An 8,280-nucleotide genomic window follows, 5' to 3' on the forward strand; every position below is an offset into this window, starting at 1 on the left:
TCCTGACTTCAGTCAAATGGGTTTTGTCAAGATATGGGTACTTATACCTTAAGAATTGGATTGCTTACTCTATAATACAAGTTACATTATTATTAGCTTGATCCACCCAATCCAAAGGAATGGGTTGGAGCTCTCAGCTCCTAAATTGGTCAAGCATCTACATGTTTACATATAATCCATTTACTATAATCATTGACCACCCTCGAGAAGGTGTGGAATTTCACCTTATCTTTATCTTGCAGGATCAGAGTATTGTATAGTAACCAACATGAAGACATCATCCACAAATTTGGTGTGACATGAACCAAAATCATGAGATATCAGGTATGTATTTTTCATAGTACCTTACTCTCCTCCCCGGAGGACCCCTTTATCATACAACAATTGGGTGTTTTTACATCTAACTTCTGTTCAACACATTACAGAGGAGTAATCTCGCATCTAAACCTTTTTAACACCATACAAGTGATTGAGCTATAAACATGGAATTTTTTAGGAAGCATTTACTACAATTGGTGGGGGATTGATCCACTTGGTGGACCAAGTGGATCTCTCATTTGGGATGGGGGAGGGCCACACACACACACACACACACACACACACACACACACACACACACACACACACACACACACACACACACACACACACACACACACACACACACACACACACACACACACACACACACACACACACACACACACACACACACACACTCATCTAGCTGACAATTCATTGGCTAACCCTTGGCTCACTACTTCCCTCTTTGGTGCTTTAGGCCGATGTCAGTCTTGGACATGGGTTCATGCATACATCTTTTAGAATGGCCTCTGTTGTACACATAACTTTTGAGGTTTAGAGAATGGGTCTGGTTTGGACAAAGAGCCGCACCTTTCGGACTTATACGTGCACACACATTTACTCAGAAGCTAATCTTGGATGTCATTTATGAGAGCGAATATATAGCCACTCATAATTACTCAACTACACACCTGCTTCAACACACCCACTTGTGTTTGATAAAAGGCAACTCAGTTAAATATGATCAGACAATCACCATGATCGGGGATACGGTATATCACGAGAAGCTGTTACTTCTTTGCAAATCTGTACCTATTTGCTTACTTGAAAGAACTGTGGCTATTCAGCTGTCCTACCATTGTGGAAATCTCACAAACTTTCAATACTACACCAATCTCAGAAATTTTCTCACCCATTGTATTGACCTCCCGTGTCCAAAATTGGTGGAAAATCTCTCCGACGTATCTAGTGATTACATCCTATCACTAGTGGTATAGTTTACATGTTCTATTTTTAACTAAAAACCCATCTAGCATTACAGTGATCATCCACCAAGTGGATAGTATTGAATTCTAACCACTTTAGCTGCATGAACCAATTTATGTGGTAGGTCAACACACACACACACACACACACACACACACACACACACACACACACACACACACACACACACACACACACACACACACACACACACACACACACACACACACACACACACACACACACACACACACACACACACATGCAATCGAACGTGCATATCTGCAGTGGGCCTTGCAGGTTGGGTCTCGCAGATAGCGACCAATCCCTCTCGCGCTCATATACACACACACGAGCGCGCAGGCTCTATCTCTCTCTTTCCCTATCGTGTACGCACACAATCACATACACACACACACACACATGAGCTCGATGGAGCTGTGCTTGCCCCTCTTTGTTCAGCAAACCCGTGGGTTCGTTTTCTATCTCTTCTACTCGACCCTTGTCTCAAGTTGCACACACAGGAATTGGAGTGGTCCCCATCCTTATGCCTCCTCCAATACTCGAAGTTCCTTCTGCAATTGGTTATGGAGCAGGAAAACAGTACTTGGAAGCAGCTTCTCAACTTCTTCTGTGTCTCAGTACATACATCAAATTGGCAAGCAAGATGGGCTCCCTTGCAATCGTTGATGTGGACCATCCTATATGGACATACAATCCCCATTTGATATTCTGGAGTACAGCAAGAGATTGGAACCAATGGTCAAGTTTTGACTGCATCAGGCTTGGCGACACAGAGGTAGGTGCAATTGCACCTACTCAAGAAATTTTGGTTTTTTAATAAATGTAAATTCTGGTCTTTTAATTGAACCTCTTGCACATACTTAGATGTAAATCCTTTTGCAAACGTGGGTTTAAAGCCTAAAATCCTCATGTGAGGTGCTCCAGTGAGTTGACATGCTTTGGAATACTGAAATATAACTGGAAAAGCTGGGGAAATGATGTCAAAGTTTTGCAAAAATAAAGAATTTTTAAACTAAATTCTTGCCATTTGGGGCTTTCTACTTGGCATAATATCAACTTGCTAGATTTCTGGCTGCTGCTAGTGTTTTAGCAGTTCAACTTACTAGCGGTTCACGTTATGATGTTCTTAATCTGCTGAATAGAATCTAAAGATAATTTGTAATGATGGGATTATTACTTCGGGAATAGGATAATCAATTTGGACACCTTTTATGTGGTTGTAATCTCAATAGTTTATTGATAATGAGGATTGGAATTTGTTAAGGCGCGTGCGCGCGTGCACACACACACACACACACACATAGGATGTTTTATCTTTCCTTGTCCCAAACCACCCCTTGCACCCTTGTGCCCGCCTCGCAATCATACGCACTCATATCCTGCCGCAACAGTCTCATACCACTTTGGTTTGCTCACGTTTTGACTTGCAAGAAAAAGTCTACATAAAGTAACTTGATCTAGTATGGTTTTTGGAAATAATTTGTCACTCTTTCTTTCAGTAACCTCATGTGAGGGTATCGTACATGATGGCTGGGACTGGTTTTTTTTTGAAAATATTGAGCAGATACAAAGGAAATGCTATCGAAATTCCTACTTGCAGGAAAAAGTCTACCTAAAGTAACTTGATCTAGTTTGGATATGGTGTTTGGAAATGATTTGTCACTCTTTCTTTTAGTAACCTCATGTGAGGGTATCGTACATGATGGTTGGGACTGGTTTTTTTTTAAAATATTGAGCAGATACAAAGGACATGCTATCGAAATTCCTACAAAAATCGAAAAGACATACACTATGTAATTTTTAAAAAGAACATAATATAGGGAATGATGACAATGAACATAGTATGGGGAACTATGAAATTGGGGTTGATTCCCTACGAGACATAATATACATTAGACTTTTTGATGGGATACATTTGTACATGCTTATTGCATATTACATTTCTTCATTTACAATCAAAATAGTTTCAAAAGATTAGGCTTAGATGGTTAATCTGGCTATGTGCCGAGAAACCTACTTAGTAAATTTTGGTTTTTTAATGGTTAATACTGATGTGTTGTCTCTCCGAGCTAATCAGGCTTGTTACAAATGTCTGTCATAAACCTTTGAGCTTGATAGGTTGAAAACATTCTCTCCTTGATTGAATAGATGTATAACTTTTGAATTTACTGTTAGTACTTTGAACATACTCCAATGTTTTTAAATAGTAGCCTTAATCCTCACTGAGGGTCTCGGATGAGATGGCAGTGGACTGGACTTTTGAAAATTAGTTCAAAATACAAAGGAGATGTTGTCCGATTTCTTCTGGAATTAAAAGATGAAAACATTATTGTAAATTAAGGTCTCACTCTTTAAACTTAATATTTGATTTATGTTATGGTGTTAGCTTTGTTGTAATTTTTGACACCAATAACAAGGGGAGGGAGTCGTTGACACCTGTCTTCCCAAGTAATGCCAATTCTGACAGGCTTGTGTTTCTTGGATGGTGACAGGTAAGAGATTCTTTCCTTGGGATTACAACGAAAACTGCAGCAGTAACAGAAGATCGTCCAATGTACCACCTGGATCCTTCTCCATGTAGAAGTAGTGAAAGCTCATCCCAAAGGATGGGTACATAGAGATACAACACTAAGATATTATATTGTAGTGATCAAATATCAAATTTTTGATCTAAATGATTGTATTATCCATTAGATACAGAATGCTGTATTGGTGTATATGAAATGATTGAGGTTTATGACATCTTGTTTTAAAATATTGTTAATTAATATATTATTTAATACAATTGTCTAAGTATGGTTCACTTATGAGGGGATTTTCATACTTAAACTCTCTCTCTCTCTCTCTCTCTCTCTCTCTCTCTCTCTCTCTCTCTCTCTCTCTCTCTCTCTCTCCATCTTTGCTGCACAGACGCACACGTATGATCCATTTCTTCACAATTGGTATCAGAGCTTGGTCAGGGACGCGGCGCAGGCGCGGATTCGGAGCGTTGTGGTCGTAGCAGCTGTTGGTGAGCAACCACTAGATCTCTGGTCATGGAATCTTGAGGGACATTACAAAGCTTGAGAGGAGGGTGTATTGCAAGTGCGTATGCTTTTTTGCAGTCATACTTGTAGAAAGAATGCAGATTTGCATTTCCGTAGGTCATTTTTCGGGCTCCAAAACAATGTTTTTTGCGTAGCTTTTGCATATGGAATGTGATTTATGCAAGGTTAGGGTGTAACTGGGATTTCGGCACACTCTAGATGCAATGGTGATGTCCATTTGGATTGATTTTGACCTCTAAAAATTCTACATTGGTAGCTGTTTATTGTGTGTCGAGGATTCTACACATGCTTTGCTCTCGGATGTGAGAGTGTTATTGGCTGCAAGTTTGCTCACAGGTGGGAGGATATGATGTATGACTTATGTGGTTTGATGCTCATGGATACTCATGTGATTGCAATTTGAGCTCGGCAATGTGTGCCTCGAGCATGTTTTTCGGCAATCACAGGTAGAGCAGATATTTGTGTACTAGATTTGCAGGTGCTTGCAATGATGTATGCAAAGTGTGGAGATTGGTGCATGCATTTGGAGTGCGGTTTGATGTGCTTTGGTTGCTTATGGTTTTGAGCATGCATTCACTTTGGTAACTGATCTTGTAGTCGTTCTTGGGTGGTGCATTGTGGGTATGTTTCACTCTGCATTTTTCATCTTGAGCTGTGAGTGCTCGGCCATTTGGAGCTTCCATTTTGACTCCCAGCTACAGGTTGAGTCTAGTACTCCCACATGTGTTGCCATTTGTAGTTGAGGACATCTTCTGTAGTGTTTTGGCTTGCATATGGGTACAAAATAGGTGTCTTGATTTTGCTTTGTGTATGCTTTTGTGGGATAGTGGCTGGAGTTTACTTGCCATAGTTTGTGATCAAGCTTAACTCTCACATTGACAGGTTTACAAGCACATTTGAGGATCATTTGTGACCTGAAATTTTCAGCCATTGTTCCCTCTTTGTATGGCTCAATTGTAAGCTGATTTGCGGCATAGTTGTTGTGACCTGTTTCTTCAGTTATTTGAGAGCTAAATTTGGGCTGATAACCATATTTTTCAGCCATACACGAGATTGTGTTACTTTACAAGTATAGTTCTTGTTACTCTTGATAGTGGTTGAGTTTTGACTCCCACTTTTACACAGGTTGTGTATGCTACGATTTTCTTGCACATTGTTCATTCATTGACACATTTTTCACTCACATATGTATGTCATTTGTGGCACCGTTGAGTGATACTGTGGCTAGAGCGGTTTGGCTTAGTGTATGACTTTGTGAGGTGATACCGGACGAGTACATTCTTGGATTGGTCATTTGGGCATTTGTTGTTGTCTCCATTGCGATTGATTGTTGAGTTTTTTGCTCCAGTTACAGAGGAGACTCTACCAAAATTTTGCCAGATATGTATGCCTATTGCAGAGGCTAGTGAGCTTGACCATTTGCTCACCTTCTTTGCTTGAGATAGTGGTTTGCTCTTGGGTGGGAGAGTCTTGTGATCTTGAGAATTGTTTGCCATAGCTTTGGCATGGATATGAAGACGCTTCAGGTTAGATGCGATTCTCGCTCATGATCACGACTGACATGTTGGCACTACGGCCACAATGGGCATATTAGGCACCACTTCTTCATGCATATGAGGCAGTAGAAGAGGCAGATGCATGGTGCTACTATGAGGACAAATGATAGAGAGTATGCATGTGACGGGCCTGTCACTTTTGAGTCTAGCTTGCCTTTAGGCTACTTTGTGTCTTGCGATAGCACATTGTTTACATGTTTTCTACTAGACGAGCATATAGTTTTTCACGTGACACCACTTCGTAATTTGTTTTGCTCTTTCTCTAGTGGGACACTTGGTTGTGTGCAGTTTGCTGATGATTCATCATATGACATAAAGGGTGTTGGAGATGTATGCATGTATTTACCTAGCGGTACATTGATTACACTACAAGATGCATGTTACGTACCAGGACTCAGCCAGAGTCTCATTTTAGTGCGTCAATTGCACATTAGTGGACATTGTGTGATGCATGGAGAGCGATCATTTCAGATGCATAGGGGATCACTAGTGACAGCCAGAGGTGTTTGGACTGGTTTGATATACCCTTTGCATATTTCTGACACATGAGGTGGTGTAGTCTCTATGCATTTGTAGCCATGTTTGGAGCTGGAGACGAGGCATGTCTGTTTTGCGAATGTGCTACATGGAGAGCAGGTTGTACATTTGTCTTGTGGTAATGTTCATGCAAACAATGGTACCTCTAGGGATGCACATCTTGGTCAGTCATTAGTTGAGGTGACATCAGTTGAGGTGGAGACTGATGCATTGTTCTAGGCTATGATGCGTGTGATACGTTTGAGATGGTGTCCTTCAAATAGCTATGTGTGATTGTAGTGGTTCTAATTTTTCAATTTTGCAGTCATTCCTAGTAGATATGTCTTTGCCAAACAATGCTGGCATGGTGATGCATAGTCAGGTGGTTCCTGATGAGGATGCATATGGCACTCAGGTTGCTGATAGGGATAGGCTGGCACACATAGTGCATGTTTGGTTGGCTTTTGGGTCTCTCATGTCTGACCTTTTGGTCTCGAGACCTGATCTTGCTTATGTGGTTGGTGCATTTGTAGTGGGAGTTGTCAGTTGTGCGATGATTGACACTAGCATTGTGCATTGTGGAGCCATGTAGGTCATCACAAAATACCTGCATCAGGAGTGTCATTGTGGCTCTAGCCCTAGTGGTATGTATGTTTCATTTCCACTAGAGCAATTACAAATGCAGTCACCTATTTGGAGTGAGCCAGTGGGCATAGGTTGAGTGCCGTCTTCTCTCACCTCTTGTATATACTAGTTGTAGGCTAGTCTTCTTGCCACTTATTGGCACACAGCCTTTAGTGGGAGAATTCTAGGCGATGTGACTCACCATGATTTTCCCGTGACCACCGGCCAATGTTCGGTCCCCCACATTTATCTCCTTATTGTTTATACATACAAAGAATAAGGAGCTCTCACTCATTCTCACACTATGCTCATACAATGAGATTTGGGATCTCCACCCCACATCCATGTGTCGTGCTCTCTCTCTCTCTCTCTCTCTCTCTCTCTCTCTCTCTCTCTCTCTCTCTCTCTCTCTCTCTCTCTCTCCATGTTTGTTTCACACACGCATGCCTATGGTCCATTCCTTTAGACTGTTGAAATGACACAACAAGCAGTGCCTGAAGAAAAGTTCAAGTAGTGCCTAGAGCAGTAGAAGGAAAGTTGGATGAAATGCCTAAAGAGAAGCATGAGGAAGTGCACACCACTACCATGCCTAGAGAATAGTCTCAACAAGAAGATCCCAACACTCAACACGATGAATTCCTTGAAACTCAAATAAAGTTTCTAGAGATGTCCAAAAAGGAGCTACCAACAAAAGAAACAACTGAACCATCACATCAACATGAAGCCAATACTTCTAATCAACTTGAATACTTGGAGGACATAGACAAATATGCTAGATATGTCCATGAAACTATGGATAGAATGAAAGACAAAGTCTATGCCTCACATCAATAGCTTCATCACTTCCAGCAACAACATGGCTTGAAGTAGCAAAATATTTCAATGAGGCATGTACTGAGGCAAAGGAGACTACAAACAAGAAACTAGCATAAGTGAAAGCAAAGCCTGAAGAAAAAAATTAGAAGCTCTGATATCAACAACACAAGAACAAGAACAACATCTCAAAGAGGTAACCACTACCTTACAGAGTACTAGTTCATTTGCTCAAAGAGTGCAAGTCTAGCTTGATGTAGCAAATGATCAATTAACACAATCAGAGTCACAAAGTCAAAAGAAAACTCAGATACTTGATTTGCTATGGACCAACCCCACCATGGTTACACTACAAAACATGGATAAGGCTTACGAATACCTTTAGCGACGGACAAAAGAGCTTGAAATGG

The sequence above is a fragment of the Adiantum capillus-veneris genome, chromosome 24 (genome assembly GCF_014529385.1).
Source record: "Adiantum capillus-veneris isolate H3 chromosome 24, ASM1452938v2, whole genome shotgun sequence".
Taxonomy (NCBI): Eukaryota; Viridiplantae; Streptophyta; class Polypodiopsida; order Polypodiales; family Pteridaceae; genus Adiantum; species Adiantum capillus-veneris.